This window comes from Temnothorax nylanderi, unplaced genomic scaffold (genome assembly GCF_030848795.1).
Source record: "Temnothorax nylanderi isolate EJ_2023f unplaced genomic scaffold, tnyl_v1.0 TNYL_tig0019_pilon, whole genome shotgun sequence".
Lineage (NCBI taxonomy): Eukaryota > Metazoa > Arthropoda > Insecta > Hymenoptera > Formicidae > Temnothorax > Temnothorax nylanderi.
In genome coordinates, this window is record NW_027249081.1 from 207,315 (window position 1) to 222,928 (window position 15,614).

The window sequence follows — 15,614 nt, forward strand, 5'->3', positions numbered from 1 at the left end:
TCTTCTAACGAAACGAGTGTACACGATACTAGAAATCGGTCCGAGTTTCGGTTTTAAGCCAATGAAACTGCTGCTTTTCTGTAAGAGCTGCAATTTGATTGGCTTAACCGAAACTCGGACCGATTTCTAGCATCGTGTACACAAGGCTTAACGAAACGATGTGAACGTAATGAAAACGTAATATACGCGATATACGCAGAAAGGTCTTTCGCCTGGGAGAACTCATAGCGTGCGGACGTGCTGTAATGCTGGGTCTACAATGCGAGTCGCAAAGTCGTGAGTCGCAAGAATTGACCAATCACAGTCGATTATTCTCCTCAAATTCGACTGTGATTGGTCAATTCTTGCGACTCACGACTTTGCGACTCGCATTGTAGACCCCAGCATAAGAGCTGGTAAAGCCCATTCTACAATAGCCGTAAAAGTATGTTTTAAGACGTAAGCAGTAAAAATTGACCAACTACAGTCGATCATTCTTGGATTGTAAAAATCCCATTAGTCAATAGCTTACTGCTTACGTCTTAACGCATACTTTACGGCTATTGTAGAATGGGCTTAAGAGTGGTAAGAGCTCTCTATTAAAACCGGAGATAACCCGCAAGCGGCGCGTAATCCCGCAAGTGTGAAGTCGCGAGTAATAACGCGAAGTGTATCGATAATTGATAAGGCTGAAACAAAGGTCCTTTTCCTGGGAGAGCTCGCGCTGTGCGAACACGTGTTGACTGCTCGAATCTCATACAAAACCAGGAGTTAACCCGCGAGCGGTGCGTAGACCCGTGAATAAGCGTCGAAATCGCAACGTATATAAATTTATACAGCGAATATCGAATATTTGTAATCGTGTTAAACCGGAGTGTTAGCGCGAATATCCGGCCGGGCTACGTGGCAGTCAGCGGCCATTTTGTCGAGCACCGATGAAGATATTATCTGCTATCTCTTCACTTAAACCTTGTTCTATTAATTCTTCTTTTGTAATAGCCATTTTTATAAACCTCTCTTTTTATTCTCGTCCGATTAACAAGTCAGCATAAACTCTTTTTTATTAACGGAAAGATTAAACCTGATTATACACTTATATTTTAGTTATACAAATCTTTTTATAATTTTATTAAATTAATTATATTTTATTGCTAATTTACCCCTTAAAACACGTAATAAAGATATTTAAAAGACAATAAATTAACTAATTTACCCTTGATTATATATATATAATATCAATAGTTCTTGATAAAAAGTTTCAAGATAAGAAAGGATAATACAATAATGAAGAAGTTTTTAAGTTTATTAAGTATATTAACAATTAGTGGAACTGCAATGCCATCTGTAATTGCTGCTAGTCATTATCAAAAACATGAACAAATTAACTTAGAAAATAATAAAATTAATTTTTTAAAAAGAAATAAAAGACAAAATAACAATAAACCAATAATAATTAATAGTTATCAAAGCAAAAATGATATACCAATCACTTATAATGTTAATTATTATAACTATAGAAGCATGTGGGCAAGTTGGTCAGGGCAAGAAGAATATCATAATTCATCTCTATATTCAGTAATAGATTATTTTGACTACGCAGATACATTTGATCAATTTAGGGATAAATATCCTAGTGTTACAATAGAAACAAACGGTCAAGCAATATCAATGTCTACTTTTGGTGATGTAGGAAAAGGAAAATTTGGTACATTACATTATGAAACAGGTTATTTTAATAATGATGATATTAGAAAAATAAATATAGTTGATGCTCGTGATTACTCTTTTGGATATGGTATATATGTAAAAATTGGGTTAGGATTCAAACGATTAGGAAGTAAATTATATTTAATTCCTTTTATTGATGGAAGTCTTATTAGTGAGGGTGCGTATACAAGATATTTAGATTTTGGTCTTGCTGTAAGTACTATAACTTTTAATCCAAAACGGGATTCAAAAGTAAATATTTAAACTAAATTAAAATAATATATTAAAATAAAAAAAAATATTAACTATTTTAGGAACAAAAACTTTAATTGGAACAAGCACAACTAGTTTAGTTGCTTGTAAATTAAAAAAATATTTTAGAAGAATACACTGAAGAAGAATTAAAATAAGTAAAAGAAAAAAATAAAATAAATACATCAAACCAACAAATTAAAGACAATTTAGAATGAATAGCACTACAAAAAAAAACCATTTAATAATGTAGATAATAAATATTATTATGTAGTATAAAAATAATTGATATTTAAGTAAATTTAATAATAATGTAAACTTAAACTATACTTCTTCAAAAAGAAAACTTGATAATTTAAAAGAATTTCAATTAAATTTAGTTAATAAAAGTTATTATAGTTGGTTGAATACTTTGAATATTATAATTATATCAACTTACTTCTGGTGAAGGGTGAAGCATAAGTGTTTATTTTATCAGGATTTTTGGCTCGCGCCAGCCGAATCAGTGCATACTCCACTATACTTATATCTCAGTGTGCCTCTCACACTGCCGCGATCACTTCGCGCACCATTCTTACGCGCCGGGGCTATATAAGCGTATCTATATAAATGAGACAAGAAAGTGGGCCCCGAACTATTTCCGCGTCTCGTTTGCGACCGCCTACTAAGTAAATATCGAATAATTGTTTGTCAACTTAGCGCCCGCGACAGAAAGGCCGGCCCCAAGAGCTGCACCACGCACGTCAAAGGACTGCTTTGTTAAACACGCGACAACTACCGCTAATTGTAAGCATGATAAATTGTTACGCGCCGTACATCCGCACTTACCACTTTTGACATGTTTCCCGTTGCGCATCTACAGTTCTACACGCGCTGAATATTGCGTCTCTCACGCGACACTTACATATTGTAGATATTTTGCGTACAATAAACTATGGGCGCGTTCGGGGAGACGCTATTAGCGCTAATATATGGCGTTAATCTAACTTTATCACTCATTAAAAAATCATGTAAAACAAGGATGTAGAACAAGGTAATAGCGCGTTATGAGCGAACGCAGCCTATATCGATCATAGTTACTATTAGTTACTATCAACCACATCTACAGTCTACGTACCTCTGGGCTACGATCATATGTAAACAGGTTTGAACACTTCTATGCCACAAGCACATTAGGAGAGAAGTGAGACCCAAGTGAAGACGGAAAACCAATATAGCGTCTGCAGATGTAATAAAACCTACCGCGTATATACCGCAGGGTTGCTGCATACTTTGAATGATAAAAATAAATAATTTATTACTTCTAGTGTTAAACTGTGTAACAAACAAGCATGTAACACCAATAAACATGTAACACCGAAAAACCACGTTTTAAAAGCGTTTAAAAGCGTTTACTACATCTGACGCTATATTGGTTTTCTGGCTTCATTTAGGGGACGCTTGCCGAGCCGAAGTGTCCATACCTGTTTATGTGAGAGATTATTAGTTGACAAATTATTTTTTTTCTCAGTATCGCAGGATTGCGGTTATATATATAAATTATACATATTGTATATATATGATCGTGCGCTCTGGACCTATCTCTCAATCCCTGAATCCCGACTAACTTGTTTGCGTTCGAGAAACGACAGGTCGTTTTACGGCACCTTAACAGAGACCGTTCCGTGCCACAGACATTAGAGCGATTTAAATAAGAAACCCTAGTTTGTATGTTTGTAAGCGAACTACACTGAGAAAAAAAACTGTTAATTTAATAGCATCTGTTATTGAAAAAATGTCATTGATTCAACTACAACGCTCTTAATACTATTATATGGAAGTGATCCAGGACACGCCACACATATATATGCATCCGGAAAAGCGGACACCAACACCGCCAAAGCTGACCGTCTGCAGGCATTTTTAGCCCAAGAACAGGCCCTATTTTAAGACGTTTGCGGACTAACCGATCTCGTTCAACACGTCATGCGAGTAAAAACCGAGGTGCCCGTAAAACAAAAATACTGGCCATGCAGGTTATCATCAACGAGAAGATGGCTGAGATGGAGCGCTAGGGCATTATTGAGTAATCCCACAGCGCCTGAAGCTTGCCCGTGATCATCGTTAAGAAGAACGATGGAAAACCACGGTTTTGCATCGACTTCCGCCGAGTACGCAATGCCTATCCGTTGCCACAAATCTTCTCCACACTTGATGAGCTTCGAGGCACGAAATATCTGACCATGTTTAACCTCAAGAAGAGTTACTAGCAGGTGCCGTTAGCTCCTCCGGAAAGCAATCCTATCACGGCGTTTACCATGCCAGGAAAGGGGCTCAGGCAATTCAAAATCGTGACGTTTGGACATGATTTTGAACGACAATGGAACGCAGCTCAAGACCGCAAAACTAACAAACATGATGCGAGATCTGGGGACACCGCATTTTTACACCGGCATATGCATCGCAATGTAACCCAGTGGAGTGGACCATTAAAACCATGATCTTGCAGTACATCAACCGAAGGCACCGTTCGTGAGCGTATAGTGTAATCGCAATTCGCGTTTAATACTGCTCTGCATGACGCGACTGGTTACTGGTGGGACATATCTTAATCACGATGGGCGAGAGTTCCGCAGACCCAAAGAACCCGCCGGGCAGGCCTGCACACCGACAAAACAGCGCGAAAGATTAGAAGAGTCCTTCGAACTGGTCCGCGTAAATTAAGCGCAAGCGTTCCACCGTTAGGAACACCATAATAACTTGCGCCGCCGCGATTGGAAACTTAAAGTCGGCGACCATGTGTGGAAAGACGACCACGCTTTTCAACAAAAGCTTTTCAACAAAAAGCCTGCGTTCAATGAAAAGTTAGTCTTTAGATACATCGGGCCGTTCGAAGTTTGCTGAATAATATCTGTCATCGTGGGACTGAGGAGTAGACAGGGAAATGATACTGACACGTTTATGCTAGATCTCAAAAGCGCTTCTATTACCAACCCAGCAACTCAACGAGAGCAATGGCACCGACGACAACAAGGAGCTCTAGAAAACGAGGCACTCGGCAAAGTAATAAAACAACGCGGGGGGGGGGGGGGGTGGCAAAATAATGATGACTTGTCACCCATTTCCGGAATCGTTATCGCGATCATTTGAGAGCGAACACGCGATGGAGTAAGGCATTCCCGACGACATCGAAGCACTCCTATGAGGACGGCGAATATGACCTTGCCGCGCCGTCCATCGACGACCGGTGGTCCCGGCTCTTTAGAGCCAGAGCGAAGCTATCACCAGTTCCAGCCACACCTTCTTCACCGGAAGTCTAAAACGATACTGCGAGTCGGTACCATTACTCTGGAGGAAATGGTTATTCAACAAAAGGTAATTGAAATTTGTGCATCTTGTATATTCAGTCTGTGTAGTATTTTGGCTTTATCCGTATATAGAAAGATTTAATGTATGTAGGTATCTTTAGTCATATGTATTCCGTATACACATATTGAATATACACACATATTGGGTCATGTGTATCTTATAATATATGGATTTGTTTAATGTATATTGAGCAGTGTGTATCTTGCATGAGACTGAATATATGTATAATCACAGGCTTATATGTATACCGTATATTAACCCTTAAATGCCACACCTCTCAAGAATCTCGTAAATGACACATGGGGTCTAAAAGACCCCAGCATGAAAAATGTCTCCTTACTTATTGATTTTTTGATATTTAGTTATGAAAATTATTTTCAATGTTGTTCAAGGCTTAGAAAAGAGAATAAAATGCTTATATTGTTAAAATTTTAATTTCAACATGGTATAAAAAATTAAGATCGCCAACAGTTAAAATATTGGCTTTAAAATAAAAAAAATAAAAAATAATAAATAAATAAATATGAGCTCCATTTTTGGCGGGAACATTTGAAAATATATCATTCTAAAGGGTCTGGGGTCCGCTGGACCCCGGGTGGCATTTAAGGGTTAAGGTATTATTCCGGTGTAACGGCCAAGAAATTGAGCAATTTTCAGGAATTCTTTTTTTAATGAATACTATCTGTAATAGTATAAAACTTTTTGTGATTTATTAAGCTACTTATACACACACAATGAATATCAAACAATATTAACATTATTAAAATTAATTTTTTAAAATGTTTTTGCAACGCAAAGATGACACGTTTAAAAAAAAATGTCTCGGCGGCGGAAGTGATTTGATCTCGTAGACTTATTTGAAACAAAAAATTTATGAGTGTCGCTATTGCAAGAATTGGAAAAAAAATTAATTTATGTTCAGAAATAACAAATTTGACAATTTTTTAATGTAAAAAATATGTTAAATTCAACATAAAAACACGTAATTCTAGTTCCTGCCAGACTATACTTGATATAGAATAATCTGTCAAAATTTTAGAACGATCGATTGGCTACATTTTTAGATTTTACCTCCGCTTATAGATGAAGAAATGATGTTTTGAGAAAAACGCTTTGCACTCCTAGAAGAAGCAGCTGTAAAACCCGAAATACTTAGAATTTTTTTACCAAAACTTAACAGTACATTTTTAAATATATGTTATACTTTCGCAAAATGAAAAAAAAACGTTTTTTTTATGTCAAACCGGAATGACAATATAATCCCTAGTAGATATATCCGGATATACAAATGTTCGGATATACAAGTCGAATATACGGTGTACACCTGCGGTAAAATTCTTAGTTGAGTATACAGAAGATTAATAGAGGAAAGTCCCCTATTATGAGATAGGCTCCTAATATGCGACAGCAAGGTTTCTGCTAAACTAATAGGCCCTATCTGTTGGTTCCACCATGAACTTATTACCCTTGGGATAAAACCTATTTAGTGGAAAATTCATTGTTTGATCGTGCGTGTAGTCGTTGCAGAGAAAGAAATTGTAAAATTGGATGTTGTCAAGTGCCATGGATATGAGTCTTTAAACCTTGTTTATTATATAATTAATAAATATTTGGCAATAAGTTCTGCATGCAGCGATAGAGTAAGGTCGTATTAATAGGAAAATACGGGATATGTTGAGTTGCTCAATTGTAGAGATTAGATTTGGTGATCGCGAAACCGCAAGGCGTGGTGCTCGTAACATGAGATACTCAGGGTACTCTTGGGTTGCTGGAGTATGAAAGTTATTGTATAGTAATAAAAGAAGAGAAAATACTATATTAACGTTAAGGGAAGGTTTATACGAATTTATAAGACTGTGCTGACCTTGATTTGAGGGGGAAGGGTGGAGGGGGAAGATTAGGTACAATATTGAGTATAAGTGGGTTTACGATTGTTGCAAATATGCTTCTCCATTACATTTGTCTTTGAAAAACTTTAAATAAAATTTTTTAATTGCTATATGATGTATTTTGCATTTTATTAGCGATTTCCCGGGGTCTCTCATATTAGGAGCACACTTTTTCGATTTTTTTGAAAGCTTATTTTTTACATTTTTCTAATTTTCAGAAAAATCAATATTTAAATTAAATTTTACATTTCAGCATCTTAAAGCTTATTAAATTCCCTTCATAATGACCTACTATATTTTTCAATTCTGCCCATAGACTTCCGGCAACCACATAAAATAGATGTGGTATCTCATAATCGGGGTCTTTCCTCTATGTGTATATGTTACCGTCAGAACCCGAATTCTGTACACCCGATTTATACACAAACCCTCTATATACTTACGACTGGAATTTCTGTTATATACTTAATACGAGTATTGGTCGTAAATATCCAAATACGTACACAGGCCATGGAATAGGATACAATATTCGATATCCAATCCAATCCAATGGCGCTGCAGCTCAAGCTCGAGCCATGGCCTCCTGCTATATATATTCGATATACAGATACAGAAATTCTGTATACGCATACATAAATTGTGTATATCTTTTGTATATTTTGTATTTATTTCTTTTTTTGTACATCCAAAGATCCAATGCCGCCAACCGGAAGAAGCAGCCTTGGCTACTCATGCCGCCGCCATCATTACCCGGACGCAAGCCGTGAGACCGACCCTTAAACTAGATCGAGTAATGGGTCCACTTGCCGATTCGTTCAAACCGTCGGGCGTCGAGCCAGTGATGCGATTTCGAGCCCGAGCACATCGGCCTTTTTCTCCCTTCACTTACGCACAGAGACATTTCGTCTATCCGTTCCACAAATACATACGTAATGAAACTAAATAGTACTTTGTACTGTGTATTAAATAATATTAAAATGTATCGATGTGTGTGCTAACGCTTTCAAGCAGAGGAAACAAACAGCTTTTCCTTTACGTTTATCGCGCGTGAGATTATCATTTTTTAGTTAATACATCCACAATTTGTATCGACTTATCGTTACTCTATATTCTATAACTAACGAGTCGTTACTGTTTTTATTACTTTTTTGTTGACATTAATAGAATATTATATACGAATTTCTGCGTAAATATAAATAGAAAGTGTCATAAAATTATATCTTCTAGAAATGGTACAATGAATAGACGCAGACACATAGACATAAAAAAAATAAAATTTATGTACGAGATGTATAAAAATAATTAAAATTAATCGAAATATAAAGCATTGTCCAACTAACTTATATAATTGTGGATATATTAACTAAAACGTTAGGCCAGAAAAGATATATACAATTTAATAATAAAGTAAGAATATGCATAGTGGAAAGAAAACAAGGTGTACTCATATACCAAGGACGCGTTTTGGTATTTTTCTGAGCATTGTAACAGCCGCGCCTTTATTTTTAAATTTTCGTGTTTATGGCTATGTTTTGATATTTACTGTCAGTATTAAAATCTGTAGTTTACATCACGTATGTTCTTACATACACTATAGATTTTCAGTATTGGCAGTGAAGGCATGTCAGTTTAATTTGCCACTACAAAATGACGGTCGTTGGAACAAAATTTATTGGCTGTTTAGAAATGTGCGTATATTAGCCCACCTTACTTTCTTTCCATGAGAATATGTAAAATAAAGTAGTTATGCGTTTACAAAAATTAGAAGTAGATGTTAGTAAATAAATAAAGAAAAGTAATTTTTGTAAAAGCGCGCGTTTGGTACGCGATAATGAGTATGGTGATGTCACATATTATGTAACTCTAATGTGCGCCTGATATGTTTAAAAATTTATAATAAATAAAATACGGACTCGCAGCGAGTCGCAGCTAAGCCAACCCGACAGAGGTCTCCACTCTTACTCCTGTCGACCCTTAAGGGGATCCTATAGCCGTCTGTAATATCGACACTTGTTTTAACCTTAACTTGCGAAAACATTAGCTTTATATAAAAATTCTACAATATATTGTTACAAAAAGACTGTGGCGTGCCCTGCGGATTACATCCAAAAATACGATACCGTTGTCAGAATTAGGTTTAGACTCTAAACAAAAAAGTTATCTGTGAAAAAGCATTATTGCAAACGTACACTTAAAGTGTAAGTTTGCAATAATGCTTTTTCACAGATAACTTTTTTGTTTAGAGTTTAAACCTAATTCTGACATGTCGTATTTTTGGATGTAATCCGTTGGGCACGCCACAGTTTTGTTGTAACAATACATTGTAGAATTTTTATATAAAGCGAATGTTTTCGCAAGTAGAGGTTAAAACAAGTGTCAGGGTTACAGACGGCTTTAGGATCCCCTTAACCGGACCAACACATCTATCGTTTCTTATCAGGATTTTCCGACGTACAACTTATCATCTTCTGTACAGCAATTAACTAATCGGTTCGTTTTCTATCGTATATCAATGATATAAATTGAATCCGCATCAACCAAATCGGCGATTAGTTCGCGACAATACCGCTAGGCCGCGCATGATGAAAAATGCTTCTCGTATTTAAAATACATCCAGTCATAATATGTAAGCAGACCTTCTGCGAAGCGAGAAGCAGAGAAATCCAGTATCGTAATTGGAGGGATCTCTTCCTATAAGGAACTCCTGGCGGTAGCCATCCCGGACACCCGAGCCCAGCGGCCTCCGACTCCTGGCGCTAGTTTCCCCGTTCCCGGCGCTCTTCAAAACGATAAAAACCGATTGAAAGAAATGAATCGGTATAAATCTGTTTCCTTAATTCACGATTCGTAACGATTGAAATGGATTGATTAAAACGATTCAAACGATTTATTAACCATATTAAAAACGATAGAAACTGATGTGCAGCTGATAAGATATTTACAATAGGATTCCAAGTATTTTGTAACGTGAGTTTCTGATAGAGTATCGTAAAAATAAACGATTCACTAACCATATTAAAAACGATAGAAACTGATGTGCAGCTGATAAGATATATATTTACAATAGGATTCCAAGTATTTTGTAACGTGAATTTCTGATAGAGTATCGTAAATAAACGATTCACTAACCATATTAAAAACGATAAGAAATTTTTTATCGTTTTCTATCGTTGGCGGTTATCAGGGTTAGATCTTTATTTGCGTCTAAAGCGATAGAAACCGATTCGATTCAATTAATGTTTTATCTGTCTTCTAAATCTGCAACGATAGAACCGATAAAATACGATTGAAAACGATACAGATATAGCTGTTTTTAATCGTTTTCTATCGGAGATGGTTACCAGGGAGAGCTCGCTAGCAAAAAATTGTTTGTCCGGTGGAAATTTCCAGGGCACTACGCATTCTTCGTCCCGAGAAACTTTCACCGATCATATACCCGGTGGTACATAATATCGATTGTCACTCATTGTAATCGATCGCAATTATTATTAAATATGTCTATTACGCGCACCCATATCTTCTCGCCGCAGGGCGTTACAATTCTCTCGTCCTGCCGCGAAACGCTCGCGTAGGTATGGGCGGTCTACAATGAGTTGTTATAGTCGTTAGTCAGATGTCGGAAACGAGTCGGAAGAAAGTAAACGTGTCGGAAGGCAATCGGAAGTCTGTAATCGGCGGTGGCCAAAATCCAATGCTTCCGACTTAGGCTGCCTTCACATGCGGCGTAAAATGCGTACGCCAGCGTATGCGTAACCTGCGTATAGTAATGTGCCAAAACTTACGCCATTTAAAAAGTACCCGATTCACATGGAGCGTATTGCTTTCTGCGTATATCGCGTATATTACCCCTGATAACCGCCATCGATAGAAAATAATAAAAAATTTTTTTTGTTTTTAATATGGTTAGTGAATCGATTATTTACGATACTCCATCAGAAACTTACGTTACAAAATACTTAGGATTCCATCGTAAATGTCTTATCAACTGCACATCAGTTTTTACAATTTTCAATATGGTTAATGAATCGTTTGAATCGGTTTTAGTCAATCTATATTTCAATCGTTACGAATCCGTGAATTAAGGAATCAGATTCATACCGATTCATTTCTTTCAAACGGTTTTTATCGTTTTGAAGAACGCCAGGAACGGGATCACTAGCGCCAGGAGTCGGAGGCCGCTGGGCTCGGTGTTCGATATCCGGGGCGGCTACCGCCAGGAGGTCCTTATAGGAAGAGATCCCTCCAGTTACGATACTGGATTTCTCTGCTTTTCGCCTCGCAGGGGGTCTGCTTATATATTATGACTGAATGTATTTTAAATACGAGAAGCGCTTTCCATCATGCGCGGCCTAGCGGCATTGTCGCGAGCTAATCGATTGGTTGAAGCAAATTCAATTTATATTATTGATATACGATAGAAAACGAACCGATTTGCTGCCGTAAAGAAGGTGATAAGTTGTATGTCAGAAAATCCTGATAAGAAACAATAGATGTATCAGTTCGGTTGTCATATAAATATCGATAAGATGTCTATCATTTTATTCATATATATTCGTATTGATGCATACGGTAAAATTATTACCATAAATAACGATATATACTATATCGTGTATATACGATTGATTCAGACGAGCAATAACTGTACATATAGAAAACGATTCATAACTATAAAATTTGTATAGTTATTTCCTTATTTGGATCTAAAGCGATAGAAACCGATTCGATTCGATTAATGTTTTATCCGTTTTCTAAATCTGCAACGATAGAACCGATAAGATACTCTCTATTAAGCTCTCTATTAAAACCGGAGATAACCCGCGAGCGGCGCGTATATAATCCCGCAAGTGTGAAGTCGCGAGTAATAACGCGAAGTGTATCGATAAATAATTGATACTAAAACAAAGGTCCTTTTCCTGGGAGAGCTCGCGCTGTGCGGACGTGTTGACTGCTCTCATACAAAACCAGGAGTTAACCCGCGAGCGGTGCGTAAACCCGTGAATAAGCGTCGAAATCGCAACGTATATACAGCGAATATCGAATATTTGTAATCGTGTTAAACCGGAGTGTTAGCGCGAATATCCGGCCGGCCTACGTGGCAGTCAGCGGCCATTTTGTCGAGCACCGATGTGCAAATACCTGAAAAGAAATAAAGTTAGTGAAAAGCAGATTCTCTAATTTGTTTTGCTTCATTATTAAACTGATCTAAGACATTATCTGCTTTCTCTTCACTTAAACCTTGTTCTATTAATTCTTCTTTTGTAATTGCCATTTTTACAAACCTCTCTTTCAGTAAAAAAGGATAATACAATAATGAAGAAGCTTTTAAGTTTATTATGTATATTAACAATTAGTGGAACTGCAATACCATCTGTAATTGCTGCTAGTCCTTATCAAAAACATGAACAAATTAACTTAGAAAATAATAAAATTAATTTTTTAGAAAGAAATGAAAGCCAAAATAACAATAAACCAATAATAATTAATAGTTATCAAAGCAAAAATTATACACCAATCACTTATAATGTTAATTATAATAACTATAGAAACATGGAGGCAAGTTGGTCAAAAAGAAGAAAATATTCTGATTATTCATCTGTAGATTTAGTAGTAGATTATTTTGACTACGCAGAAACATTTGATCAATTTAGGGATAAATATCCTAGTGTTACAATAGAAACAAACGGTAAAGCAATATCAACGTCTACTTTTGGTGATGTAGGAAAAGGAAAATTTGGTAAATTACATTTTGATATAATTACCTTTAATAATGATGATATTAAAAAAATAAATATAGTTGATGCTTCTGATAGCCGAAAAGCCGCATATAATGTATATGTAAAAATTGGGTTAGGATTCAAAAAATCAGGAAGTAAATTATATTTAATTCCTTTTATTGATGGAGCTCTTACTAGTGTTGGTGCATATAAAAGATATTTAGATTTTGGTCTTGATGTAAGTACTATAACTTTTAATCCAAAACGGGAGCCAAAAAGCAAAAATGATATACCAATCACTTATAATGTTAATTATTATATGTATGAGAGCATGTGGGCAAATTGGTGGTCAACAGTAGAATATGATGATTCATCTCCATATTTAGTAGTAGATTGTTTTGACTACGCAGAAACATTTGATAAATTTCGAGAAAAATATCCTAATGTTACAATAAAAACAAACGGTGAAGCAATATCAATGTCTACTTTTGGTGATGTAGGAAAAGGAAAATTTGGTACATTACATTTTGATACAATTACTTTTAATAATGATAATATTAGAAAAATAAATATAGTTGATGCTTCTGATAAGAAAACAGCCGCATATAATATATATGTAAAAATTGGGTTAGGATTCAAAAAATCAGGAAGTAAATTATATTTAATTCCTTTTATTGATGGAGCTCTTTATAGTGTTGGTGCGGATAAAAGACAATTAGATTTTGGTCTTGATGTAAGTACTATAACTTTTAATTCAAAACAGGATCCAAAAGTAAATATTTAAACTAAATTAAAATAATATATTAAAATGATAAAAATATTAACTATTTTAGGAACAATAACTTTAATTGGAACAAGCACAACTAGTTTAGTTGCTTGTGAATTAAAAAAATATTTTAGAAGAATACACTGAAGAAGAATTAAAAAAACTAAAAGAAAAAAATAAAATAAATACATCAAACCAACAAATTAAAGACAATTTAAAATGAATAGCACTACAAAAAAAACCATTTAATAATGTAGATAATAAATATTATTATGTAGTATGACGCGGTGATAAAAATAATTGATATATTTAAGTAAATTTAATAATAATGTAAACTTAAACTATACTTCTTCAAAAAGAAAACTTGATAATTTAAAAGAATATCAATTAAATTTAGTTAATAAAAGTTATCATAGTTGGTTGAATACTTTGAATATTATATTAACTTACTTCTGGTGAAGGGTGAAGCATAAGTGTTTATTTTATCAGGATTTTTGGCTCGCGCCAGCCGAATCAGTGCATACTCCACTATACTTATATCTCAGTGTGCCTCTCACACTGCCGCGCTCACTTCGCGCACCATTCTTACGCGCCGGGGCTATTTAAGCGTATCTATAAATGGGACAAGAAAGTGGGCCGAACTATTTCCGCGTCTCGTTTGCGACCGCCTACTAAGTAAATATCGAATAATTGTTTGTCAACTTAGCGCCCGCGACAGAAAGGCCGGCCCCAAGAGCTGCACCACGCACGTCAAAGGACTGCTTTGTTAAACACGCGACAACTACCGCTAATTGTAAGCATGATAATTGTTACGCGCCGTACATCCGCACCTACCACTTTTGACATGTTTCCCGTTGCGCATCTACACGCGCTGAATATTGCGCCTCTCACGCAACACTTACATATTGTAGACATTTTGCATACAATTTAAACTATGGGCGGCGTTCGGGGAGACGCTATTAGCGCTAATATATGGCGTCATTCTAATTTTATCACTCATTAAAAAATCATGTAAAACCAGTAAAACAAGGATGTAGAACAAGGTAATAGCGCGTTATAAGCGAACGCAGCCTATAATATCGATCATAGTTACTATTAGTTACTATCAACCACATCTACAGTCTACGTTTCCTCTGGACTACGATCATATGTAAACAGGTTTGAACACTTCTATGCCACAAGCACATTAGGAGAGAAGTGAGACCCAAGTGAAGACGGAAAACCAATATAGCGTCTGCAGATGTAATAAAACCTACCGCGTACATGCCGCAGGATTGCTGCATGCTTTGAATGATAAAAATAAATAATGTATTACTTCTAGTGTTAAACTGTTTAACAAACAAGCATGTAACACCAATAAACATGTAACACCGAAAAACCACGTTTTAAAGCGTTTAAAAGCGTTTACTACATCTGGCGCCATATTGGTTTTCTGGCTTCATTTAGGGGACGCTTGCCGAGCTGAAGTGTCCATACCTGTTTATGTGAGAGATTATTAGTTGACAAATTAATTTTTTTCTCAGTATCGCAGGATTGCGGTTATATATATAAATTATATATATTATTGTATATGATCGTGCGCTCTGGACCTATCTCTCAATCCCTGAATCCCGACTAACTTGTTTGCGTTCGAGAAACGACAGGTCGTTTTACGGCACCCGAACAGAGACCGTTCCGTGCCACAGACATTAGAGCGATTTAAATAAGAAACCCTAGTTTGTATATGTTTGTAAGCGAACTACACTGAGAAAAAAAACTGTTAATTTAATAGCATCTGTTATTGAAAAAATGTCATTGATTCAACTACAACGCTCTTAATACTATTATAAGGAAGTGATCCAGGACACGCCACACACACATATGCATCCGGACAAGCGGACACCAACACCGCCAAAGCTGACCGTCTGCAGACATTTTTAGCCCAAGAACAGGCCCTATTTTAAGACGTTTGCGGACTAA

At 36.0% G+C, this 15,614-nt stretch overlaps 1 long non-coding RNA gene across 1 annotated transcript; it reads left to right on the top strand.

Annotated features, from left to right (window-relative positions):
• Nucleotides 1-422: 422 nt before the first annotated feature.
• On the top strand, nucleotides 423-9,113 carry LOC139768938 (uncharacterized). Its single transcript, XR_011717457.1, has 2 exons — nucleotides 423-5,292; nucleotides 7,867-9,113. It is a non-coding gene; the product is annotated as an uncharacterized lncRNA (long non-coding RNA).
• The last annotated feature ends 6,501 nt before the right edge of the window (nucleotides 9,114-15,614 follow it).